At 37.3% G+C, this 12,225-nt stretch overlaps 1 protein-coding gene across 4 annotated transcripts in view; it reads left to right on the top strand.

Annotated features, from left to right (window-relative positions):
- Positions 1 to 12,225, top strand: part of UNC5C (unc-5 netrin receptor C) — a 429,397-nt gene that overhangs the window by 4,321 nt on the left and 412,851 nt on the right. The window lies entirely within an intron of this gene.

The raw sequence follows: 12,225 nt of genomic DNA, 5'->3' as shown, positions 1-12,225 counted from the left end.
TTGGAGGGACTCTGGGTGCGGGCGGCGGCGTGGCCTGCCGCGGATGCTCTCTGATGCGCAGAGGCTCCCCGCGCTGTGCCACGTCTGGGTTTGCGGGATCTTCAGTGAGTCTCTGAAGACGCCAGATCCAAGGGCACTCAGCTAAGATAACGTGTCCCTTGCGGCCGGGGACCCTCCGACGCCGGTGCCCCTCGGCGGCTGCCCTGGGCGCAGTAGAGATTCGCGGGGCACCAGGACGGCGTCCCAGCCCCCGACAGGCCCGGGGTGTGCACGCCTCCCCGCTCTCGTACCCTCTCCGGGTCGCCCTGCTTGTCGGCGACGGAGAAACTTAAAACCTCTCAGCTCTGAGGAAACGGACTGGTCATTCAAACTAAATCCGAAACTCCCCGGGGGTAACCCGGCCACTTTATAACTGACATTTTAATGCGTCTGAGCTTTAAAAAATAAGTGCCGGGGTCCTGGGCACACCCGGGATCTAGAGGAGCTCAGCCAGGAGTTAAGGCTGGGTAAGGGCGGAGGGGAGGCACAGAGGCTGACCGCCGTTTTCTTCTTGCGCTCGGAGTTTGAGGTGATGGAGGCAAATCCCTGCCTTCCGAGCCCTTCCAAGCGGAGTGGAAGAGACTGAAAGGAGAAAGCCAAGACTCCCCTCTCCGGGGTCTCTCTCGGGTCCTCTGACCCCCCTCCACCTCCTGGCCTAGCCGAGCGCCCCCCTGGGTCTTGCCGCCCAGTTTTGTGGTGGTCGGTGGCTCCGCGCTGGCAGCTCAGCTTTTCTCTGGGATGAGGGTGGGGGTGGAGGAAGCTTCCGCAGCGTTCGGAGGTAATCCAGGCATCCTATCATCTCGGTTACACTCTTTCCAAATTTGGAAAGCAGAGGAGGTGCGGCGAGAGCCTCAACTCCCTGGGAGATGCTCAGACACTCCGGAGGTTAGCGATAGCATTCCCGCAGATCTGCGGAGGAGCTGGGGGCGAGGGCGTGGGAGGTGGAGGCGGGCGCCCGGCGCAGGCTGGTGTGGCCCGGGTGGGGCGCTAAGTGATTAGTTAGGCTTTGTGAATTAGCCATAGCTACTTCGGGGAGTAAATTTTCCTGCTGCCTAGCTAAGTAGCCACGCTCATAAATCCTTCTCTTCTAGCCAGATGCCTCCCATCCCCGAGGTTTTGCCCTGGTTTTCTTATTCATATTTCTAAAGCTCGTCTGTCTGTCTATTTTACAAAGGAATCCCCATTGAGAATCATAAACTTATTGTAGGTTTCTTGAAATTGGAAGAAGTTCTCAGGACGGCAGCTGAGGGTACTTAGAGGGGGCGTTTGCAAGTTGAAGTGAGCAACCTGATGAATTGTTGTGGAATCAGCCGCGTGACTCCCTGTGGAATTCGCCTGCTGTTATTGGGCGCACAAAGGACTAAGCTATAGGGTGGGGGTGGAGGTGGGGACGGAAGGGGGACCCGGCAGTGAGAGAACTGTTTGGGAAAAGGACAAGTTAAAGTCCCCAAAGATGCCAAATGGGAGATATAGGATCCCCGCCGAGAGCTTACTACAGCCAAATTAAAAAGACTGGGTAGGAAAAAAGATCAATAAAGATAATCAAACAGAAGATTGTAAGTGGATTAATATTGAAAGAAGAGGGGAGAAGCGATTAAAAGAAAAGATGCTCAGGATAGACTGAGCGTTTGCCTCTTACACTTTTTTTCATTTCATAGACCAGGCAAGCCAAAGATTGGGGATTTAACAAACTCTTCTGATCTTAAGTGGAACAATTAAATGTATTATTTTGGGTTTGTGCATTTCACTGCTGTTTTTCTCTGTTTATTATTTTTCTTTCAGTTCCTGGTGGACAGACTGAATCTTGTCTTTGAGAGACACACTATTCCACCCTTTTAATCTTTGGCTTCCTCTGTATTTCAGGATACCAGATATTCCTGTTAGGTGTCAGAAATGTAGAAAGCACCAAACTCTACTTTCTGTTACCATCACTATCACTCTAATCCATTCTTCCAGCCTGTTTTCTGTTGAACTACTATTAAATACACTTTCTTCTCAGAATCACACTCCTATAATGGTTTGATAAGGAAGTCAGACCTTTCTTTCCTTCTAATTTTTTTCTATTTTTTCTCCTCTCTCTTTGGACTAGATCACTAGGGAAATAAAAGATGCTGTTGCTCCCTCAAGGTATGATTTCCTTATGCTGAGGGCTTAAAGATGGAGATAAACGACTTTTTATGAATGGAACTATGTATGCAATTAAGATGAGAAAGTTAATATAAGCACTTTACAATGTGGATAAGATTTTTTATTCTGTTGTTAGAAAGATACTAGAAAATTGGAAGTTTTGGGAAATACGTGTCTTCAGAGACAGCCAAGAAAATAACAGATGTTTAAGATAAAAAGGCAGAATGGATATTATTTGTGAGTGTACTCATTTTGTAACTGTGGTTTGAAAAAAGGCAGCAGTCATTTTAAACAGGTCCTTGGGAGAGTCTTTAGGCTTTAAGCAACAACTTTCTCCTTTCTGGCTATGTTCTAATTGTTTCATTCAAGATTTCTGGGAACTCCTAGCTCCAGGGAATTTGTGGTGTTTCTGACTTTCAAGAATGAAAGATTTCACCAGGAAAAGGCTGTGTGTGTGTGTGTGTGTGTGTCTCGTTTGCCTCAAAATTAGTGTCCTCTTGAAATGCATTTTATTCCTGGATTACACAGCATTGATATTCTGCTTATCTAGCACCAACTAGTGTTATGAGTGTTAACACCACCAAAGTCAGAACAAAAAATTACTGGACTCTAATTATATTGGGATAATTCTGTATTATTGTAAGATAACTTGTAATGCTTTTAAACAATATACTTCTTCTAAGAAAAAGAGGAAAAATTACTTTCATGCATTTATGCATATTGATGTGGTACAAACAGACAACTGGCATGGAAGACTGACTTTCATGACATGTATACTATATAGTTTTTCTGTTTCAGGAGCAGAGTAAATTCTTAAGTTTGCATTTGGAATTTGTAGTAAGGAAACGTAAGCAAGTTTACCTTTGTTTAGAACAATAATTTCATGTCTTCTAGCTTAGGGGATTCTTAAAAGGCTTCAGAGAGCAAACTTTTCAAGTACTTGCAAAGCTTGAGGAGCCATTAAATTGTTAACATTTACTGACTTCCTGGCCTTCTGTGTTCTGGATCCCGGGGATTCCATGTTCAACAAGAAAGGGCCCTAGAGCGTCTCCTGTTGTAGTCTGGTTGTCACAATCAGAATTCATACTAGATCCTTGTTAAGCAACCCTCCTAAGGACATGGAAGAGGCATCCAGGTCTCCTAGCCAACCCTTTTAGCATATTTAGAATTATTGTTGAGACTTAAAAATAACTGTTCTCTAATATATGCTAGGTTCTCCAATTAGTGCAAATAGCCACAGGGCCCTAACTGCCTTTAGCACTTTTCTGATTTAGGTCATGGCTTTGCTGGAGCAGCAGAGGGAGTCACTCTCAGAAGAAACATTAAAACTACAGGAGGCAGCCACTTCAAGACGATGATGGGGAAGCATGCGGGGATGGGGCTTGAGCCAGAATTCTTGCCTTGCTCTTTTAGCCTATGTCTTCTTTTTTAGTTTGACTTTTGCATCTGTGGCAGTTAGGAACAAACCTGTTAACATCGCCTCAAATTAGAAATCCATGAGCTGTTTGCATAGTGTATGGTAGTAGAAGTACAGTTCTGAACAATTATTATGTCCCATACTGTGTGCTATTTGTTAGGGAGTTGAGAAGACAGTTTCACCCTTCGAGGAAGACAGAACCATAGAATTATGATTTGCATTCTGAAATATAACAGTGGACATAGGTATAGTACTTTCTGGATTCATGTATCCTGTGTTAGTAGTAAACAGGACAAGCTAGGGTTGCAGTGTTAAGCGCAGGAGTTTGGTTGGAAGTGGTTTGGTCTTAAAGCTATTTGCATTGCAACTGTCTTATTAGATCTTACTTAGGTTTAACATATCATTGGTCTGGCTTTGGGGAGGCACAGGTTAGAGGCTGTGAGTGGTGTGTGCCCATTCTGCCTATTAGTTTAGTGGTTACAACTGCCTCATAATACTGCCGCCTCCACCTCCTAGCTGTGTGGCTGCTGGTGAGTTATTTAGATTCTCTGTGCCTCAGTTTCCTCAGATGTAAAATGGGGATAAGGTAAACTATAACTCAGATGAGGGCTGTATGAATTAACACATCAAAAGTATGAGCAACAATATTCTTTGGTTTCTAACTCTGTAAACCACAGACAAAGAAATCTAGAAGTTAAAGAAATTAAAGTTCAATAATTTTGAACCGAGAGTAAGGTTTGCTGCGGACACTGCTTCCCCCAAAGTCACGAATGGAGTTGTCTAAGGAAATGCTCCAAAATGTCCCACTGCAGAGTCCTGAGCATGGCACGGTTCTTTGAACAGCCTGTGGGAAGCTGTCTCTTTTCATAGCCACATTTATTCCTTTCCACACAATCCGGGAAATTAACCTAATACCAGTTCTAAAAATGCCATGTTAAGTCACAGCCTGTTGAGCCCTGGCTCCACTCTTTGACTTTCTATCTTTACAATGAATATTGAAAAATAACCTTGCATATAAATCTATTAACACTTTTATTTAATAAGTACTTTTATTTAAAAAATTACATGTAAGTTCCAGATTTTCAGATAACTGTTTTGAGAAAACCAGCCTGTTGAGTAAATGTGGATAGTTTTTTAAAAAAAAAAAAATGGACACAAGTGTATATCTAAAAATCATAATGGAATACATGATAAAACAACACAAAAATACAGAAAAACAAGGGAAAGCAAATCACCAAGACTTTAATACATTCAAGTTGTATTTGCAATAGAAAGTTTCAGCATCATAATGTAGAACAACGTGGGTAATCTAGATAATACGTATTTTGAAAGTGCTACACTTAATTACTTCTATTTGTTTAATGGTTAATGCCATTTTTTCATGTTTAGTTTTTTTTTTCCCCCATGTCATGTGGATTGAGGGATCAGTTCTCCAGCCAGCAATCAAACCTAAGGGCCCAGCAGTGAGAGCTCCAAGTCCTAACCACTGGACAGCCAGGGAATTCCCTCATGCTTGTAGTAAATGTTGTTTTCTGGCAAAAGTTTAAGATAAAACTAGACATTTTGGGGAGTTTTGTGTTATTTAGAGTTAAAACACATCTTTCTCTTAAAGTATTTTCATTGTGCTTTTACTTTTGGATTGCCTGGTCTGCAGTTAGAGAGTCCTAAATTTCTCACTCTTTTTCTCTTTTAACCTAACTCCTTAAAGCTATGCATGGGCTCTTCTTGACAGAGATGGCTTATGGATTTGTAGAAGAGAGCTCCATGAATATGAGACCTTGGGTATTGTTCCAGTATCACTTAGTTCAAGGATGTTTAAAATAGAAGCTATGAGAAACTCAACGCTATTCTTTATGTGACATTTTTTAAGTATAGTAAGTTTGCCTTGAGCAATATTTAAAAAACTGTTTCTTTTTTTCTAGTTTTTAAAAAGGAATCCAATAATTGCATAATTTATAGTTTCTCTTATTTTAAATATTTATGACCTCCAAATTTGTAGAGATTTTAATAACAAAAATTGTATAGTATTAATGAGCTAAGAAGCTCAAAAATAGTAAACTTTTTTACATTCTCTACCTGATTAGAACTCTTAGAAGAATTTCTGCCTTTTCATGAAAACCTAATACATATACTATGTTGTAAATATTTGGACTCTTTATGAACATAATATTAAAAATATTATCATAATTTTACAATTGAAATGAGTTCAGGTTTAAAGTTGTAATGTGGTTTCTCATTTTGAGAGTTCCTGCCCCCCAAAAGTTGCTCCTTTAGGATTATATAATGAGGTTTTGAAAGCCACAGAATGTCTCCAGATCTGATACTTAAAACATATCTAGTCATTCACACATAGTGTTAAAGTTACTGTGACATTAATTAAATTGAAGTTATAATTTGAAAAGTGAGCTGAAGCTTTCAAAGTGCCAAATATGCTGGTATTTGTCCTTATGTCAGTATACCTTTTTATTAGCAATGGGTAGTGGTTCAAAAGTGCTTTAAGTAGTGAAAGTATAAGCTTAACATCTGAAAACTCCAGTGTTCGGGGAATACCCTCTTCTAATTAAATAAGCATGTCTCATCGTAGTGTGGTAGTGGAATGAGAGAGAGAGGAGACAGGTGAGACTTCGTTTTATTGATGTGCTTCTTAGAGTTCTTACTTAAAATATGAGGGCTCCAAATAATCATCTGTTAACAGATGATATTGATTAATCAAATTTCATTCCAGAGTTACCAGTCTTATTTATTTTAAAATGTTGTGAGGATAAGGGTTTTATCTTCATTAATCATTATCATTTGGATCCTGTGGCTAGATTCATTTCTTGGCAATTATGAGAGCCATAAAAATGCCTCATGTAGATGAACGTGTATTATCTATTCTTCTAACTAAGAATGTGAAACAACAGAAACTCCCTCAGCACATTAAACAAGTTTATTTAAGAATGCTAACATTTTTCAATTTTAGTCAATGTCTTAATTGATTATTTAATCATGGACTGACTGAACTCAAATGTTATTGTTTTTTTTCCTCTGTTCAGAATAAAAATCTTGTATATGAATATTCATTTCCAGTAAAAACACATTAATGCTTGCCCACTAAAATACATCTGTAGCCCAGTTATAAGGGTAAACATGTCCTTAAGTGGAAATGTGGGTGTTTTCAAAATTCGTGAAAATTAGTGTGCATAATAATATAAAATATGAAAGAGCAATGTAGAAGTAAAGTAGACCATTTGTACAGAAAATAACTATTTTAAGATAATTCATAATGTACATTCTCTTAGACAATAGTATAGTGCACTATGATAGGCATGTGGTATAATAATATCCACTTATAAATTACAAGCATAGTGAAATACATCCAGGTATCAGGCAAAAGTGAAGGGGAGCAATTTGGGACTATTCTAGTCTCTGAATTTGCAAGTTTGTTTTTTGCACTCAAATTGAGTATTTTAGATGATTCCGTTACCTTTTTGGAATTTCAAAAACCTTAAAAAAAATCTTTCAAAATCTGAATCAGAGACTACTCTTAAACAAATGGTATTCTCTGACATTTTCAGGAACTAAAAGTGACGGTCAGTGAAGAAAGCATTGTTGTTGTTTTATCATATGTGATTATCACAAACCTGTGTTGTCTCTAATCCAAACCAAATAGCCAGATTACTACCACAATAAAAACTTTGATTGGAAAGACAGAGTAAATGATGGCAATTTCACTTTGAGCGTGATGTCTGTGTGAAATATGTTGACATTTGAATTCAGCTTTTGCTAAGGGAAAATGATTCATTTTATCTTCCATTGAATAAAGAGTTTGATAAATATACACATTGTAGCCACCCAATGGAAGTAGGCAAGTTTAGCAAATCTTGGAGTCATTCTAGAGAAAACAGTAATTACCTTACCTGTCATTTTCTTTAGCAACTTTCCTTCTTTCTTCTGTATCTCCATAAGATCATGGGAGAGCATAAACTTCTAAATGTGTTGGGGATCAAATTCAAGGATTGAAAGAGCCTAAGACATTTTCCTCCCAGCCTGTTACAAACGTCACCCACAGAGCATGCAGCTTGGTGGAAAACAGAAGCCTGTTTCAGAAACTGCTCTCAGAAGCTGAGGAAAAACAGGCATGCTCAAATGATTTATTGTTTGTGCTATCCGGAATAGAGACCTAAGATCAGTATTTCATTATAATATTATTCAATGGCACTCTGACTTGAAACCTTTATATAAATAGAGTCTTGATACACATCTATTTCAATGAGCATAGCAAAAGAGTTTATAAAGTATTTAAAAGATGTATTTTTTTATACATCACATTTGGATTTTACTTAGACTTGTTTGAGCAGGATGTACTTGTTTGAGAAATCTAGACTTAAATCAAAGTGATATATTGATACATGGAATCCTTCAAAGTTCTCTATAAAATGCATTTATATTTCCTCAGCTACTCTGTTAAATAGTATCATTAATAATACCAACATTGTATGTTAAATCTCACCTGTACATCAGAAATTGAATATCATTCTTAGGATATATAGGAGTTATTAGGGACAATTGTCTCAGAAAAGAATTTGCTTAAATGAAGTTTTATCTTTAATATAAATAACAGCACATTTATAGAAAATGTTACCAATATCTTTCTCTTATATATTAATCAAAATATATATTTATTTTTGTTTATGTTTACATATAAACAAAAATTAACTACATATATGTTTTAACTATATATATTGTGTATATATATAAATTATGTATATATATATTTAAAAGGCATATTGGAGAAAGTTAGAGTTTACATACTATAACCTGATGAAAAAATGTAGAAGAAGGATGACTAGAAAAAATTTTAACAATAGATTTGTTTTCCAAGTAGGGATGGGGTTAATCAGTTTATTAACTTTATTAGAGACAATGATCACATGAAAGATACACATGTCATTTTTTATAGAATGAAATATCTATGGAATTATTTCCCAGGAGGGCATTTCCTGGAAGACTCTAAGTGGTATGAAGAGTTATCTGTGAGCGCATGCACACGCACACACACACACACACACACACACACTTGTGTTTGCACAATTTGTGTGTGTAACTCTTTGTTTTAGGAGAATTCATTGTCACATAGTCTTGGCAATATCCCCCTAAAGCAAACAAAACCTATCAAATAAATGAAAACAAACTTACTAAAAAAGAAATGATAAGGTAGTCATTGAATAGGGGTTTCATCCCTGGTTTCTAACTGAAAAATTATATTCTTTTCTGCAAAAAGTGCCTCGTTGTCGACTAGTAGTTAAGTTGTCTACAGCAGTGCACAGTAGAGCTGCCTCTGCTTCATTTGTGCAGTGGCTTATCTGATAGAAGCAGTTTTCTCTTGTCCTGCAAGTGACAGAAACTGGGGGATCTCCACGTGCACTGGCTTGTTTAAAACATGTGGAGAAGAAATACCATATTTTCCTACACATGTGAATGCCAAGTCACTTTAGTCATGTCCAACTCTTTGCGACCCTCTGGCCTGTAGCCTGCAAGCTCCTCTGTCCATGGGGATTCTCCAGGCAAGAATACTGGAGTGGGTCACCATGCCCTCCTCCAGGGGATCTTCCCCACCCAGGAATCAAACTGTGTTCCTTACATCTCCTGCATTGGCAGGTAGGTCTTCACCACTGGTGCCACCTGGGAAGCCCATTTTCCCATACAGTAGACTATAATTTTTAGACCAAAAGAGAAGGCCAACTCTCCTCTGTGCATGAGTAAAATGTTTCATTCACATGTGGGATCCCCTCTTCAACAGAGACAATGTTTGCCTGGTAAGCACCTTGCCTGAGGTGACCTCTTATGATTGGGCAGATTGAAAGCAGTCAGTTGTGTTGTTTTTCAACTGGTGATATGTTTCAACTTCTTAATAAAATGGAATTATGTTTCCAGGCGGAATGTTTATAATTTTCTTGGACTCCATCAGATGCCATACAGGTGTTTTTATTTCCATATTTCTCCATTATATCCATTGATACATTTATTTAAATGAACAAAGATAAAATTAGTTGAGGGGGAAAGAGTTGTTACTACTGAAAGAATATAAAAAATTTAATTCTACATAGAGGGATAATATGATTTCCTGCTTGTTTTTAATATTATATTAAATGCAGGTTAATATATATTTACATGACACATCAATATGTAAATATATGTTAATTATTGCCATATGTTTCCACATCACTTGGCATTTCTGAACTAGGATTTTAAAAGATGCAAATAAATTCTAGCACACAGGGAATTGTTTCCTATGTTCTCTATCTTACATATCATATGTTCATGGATGACATAGTGTTTTCATAAGAAAAATATGTAATATTCTGTTATGAACAGCAAAGTAATAATAATAATGTCCCACAAAGTTTTGCGATTGCACGTCTAAATGCTAATGAGCGGTTGCCTGTTTAATGCTGAATTGCAAGGTTAAAAAGAGGGTCTTAAAGATAACAGCAGATTCCACAGTCCTTGAGTTTGTTTTGCATTCAGTGACAGTCACTAAATTAGGGAAAGGAATGTTCAAACAACACACTTGAGGAAAAGTGATTTTTATAGAAAGGAGCCATTTCTGCTAATAGCCAGTAACTGCACGTAACCCTGCTGACATTAAAAGTCCATTAGCTAAGCTCAGTTTAAATAGCAGCTGATGCAGTGTCAGCTAAATGTACACTGGAATTTTTTCATATAATGCAGTAATAGCAGTTCTGTAATTTTTTTCTAAAACTACATACATTAAGTAAAACAAATGTCATCTGATAGTAGTGGCAGGGCTGCTAATAAGCAGGCAGAGATTTGTGATGAAACAAAAGTAACAGTCTATATAACAAGAAGATAATAAATGGTAGTGATGGTTTTAAAAGGAAGCCTTTGAGAAAAATCATATGGAGAAGCTTAAGCTGACATCCAGAAAGAGTTGTTTCCATAGAACCACGTATTAATGTGCACTACTTTGAGATATTCATTTAAAGTGGAGTGATTTTTTTACCATTAGCCTCAGTGTTTAGTATTTCAGTGTATTTTGAAACAACAGGAAGCCCCCTCCTTGGACACTGTTATATGAATAAATAGCAAGGGAGTCGGGGGAGGGGGTAAAAGGGGATTGAAAAAAGAACACAAGTGAAAAAAGAGATGTAACTTCATATGTGTTAATATCTTTAAGGAGATTACTATGGTAATATTTTTAAGCAATCTGATTTATTAATGCTGTCTACAATGAAATCAAAGGTTGAAATATTTATATTATCCCCCCTCTCCTGTTTTTCCATTTTTTGAATATTTTCCAATCTCCATTTTAATCATCTGAAAGACAGGAAGTTTTACTGGAAATTTTTAATAGGATCCAAAGATTTTTAACAAGTTATCTTAAAGAATTCTCTAGGACAGTGTTCTGTAACTGTGAGGCCATTGTGGAAACAGTGAGGGTCACTTTGTAATCTAATGGGTGAGTTGGGAACAGGGCAGTAATTAATCAGGGGCTGTCGTGCTCACACCACTGTAAAGTATTACGAGAACCTTCATGCTGACCACCCCTCCCATTATCAGACCATTAGTAAAACCCTATACAGGCAACAATGGGGAGGCCTGCCTAAGCTTATGACCCTAATCACTTGGGTATAAGCTTTGTGCATATTTTCAGAATGGTCACTAGAATTTTCATCACATTTCTGAGTACTCAGAATTATTTATCTTTGTAATCTAAGAATTTATTTATGTCTAACCTGAGATATCTTACACACACATAACCTGAGATATTACATCTTTTGTTTATTTTTGTTTTAAAGTTAACTCAGTTTTCTTTATATGATTAAAAAATACCTCACATAACTCTGCGTGGCTTGAAAGGGGGAAAAAGAAAAGAAAAGGAAGAAAAAGAAGAAAGGACTACTATTTAACCATAATGGGGTGACAGAGATCTCCCTTTTATGTTCACAGCTTTTCATATAAGTGTTTCATAATAAAATCAAGAAGTTCTCTTTGGTGCTGGTAACTGTTTTAATTCAGTTCAGGCCACTGTAAAGACTTATTTTGAATGAATTGGAAGCTTCTATGCATAGAGTTTATGCAATTAAATTCCTAACCAAAATCCCACTTACTAACATATTGCATGAGGGACTTGATGAATAATCTCATCTTTAGTATGTAACTCAAACATTAATAACAGATGGAAATATGCCTAAGTTCAACCAGTAGGCTTTGATTTTTAATTCTAAGCTGACTTGAGTTTTTTCAGACTAAAACATCTGTTAAAAGTGACTGTTTTCTGTATTTTTTTCTTTTCTGTTGCATAAATCTATCACAAGATGAAAAGAGAATGTCAGAGTATTTGGCCACATGATAAATTTGTACATATCTATAAACTAGTATTATGAAATTGAATTATGTTGAGAATTATAAGATGATGCTCAACTGAATGAAATAGGACAGTTATTACATTAGAGTTTGGAATAGTTTTTAGAAAAAAAATTACCCTGCAATGTTAATATACTGTTGCTTTCTTGGAAGTTTTACAATGTGTGCGTTTTTTATTGATGAAGAATTACATTTTGAAAAATTTTGAGTGAACATAATGTATAGTATGGCTTGGGTTAAGTTGAATTTGTTCATTTACACTTGGAAAACTT

The sequence above is a fragment of the Bos grunniens genome, chromosome 6 (assembly GCF_055505025.1).
Source record: "Bos grunniens cultivar Pamir isolate PY7600 chromosome 6, Bosgru_T2T1.0, whole genome shotgun sequence".
Classification (NCBI taxonomy): Eukaryota; Metazoa; Chordata; class Mammalia; order Artiodactyla; family Bovidae; genus Bos; species Bos grunniens.
The sequence above is the reverse complement of the archived record's forward strand: the minus strand, read 5'-3'. Positions and strand labels throughout refer to the sequence as shown.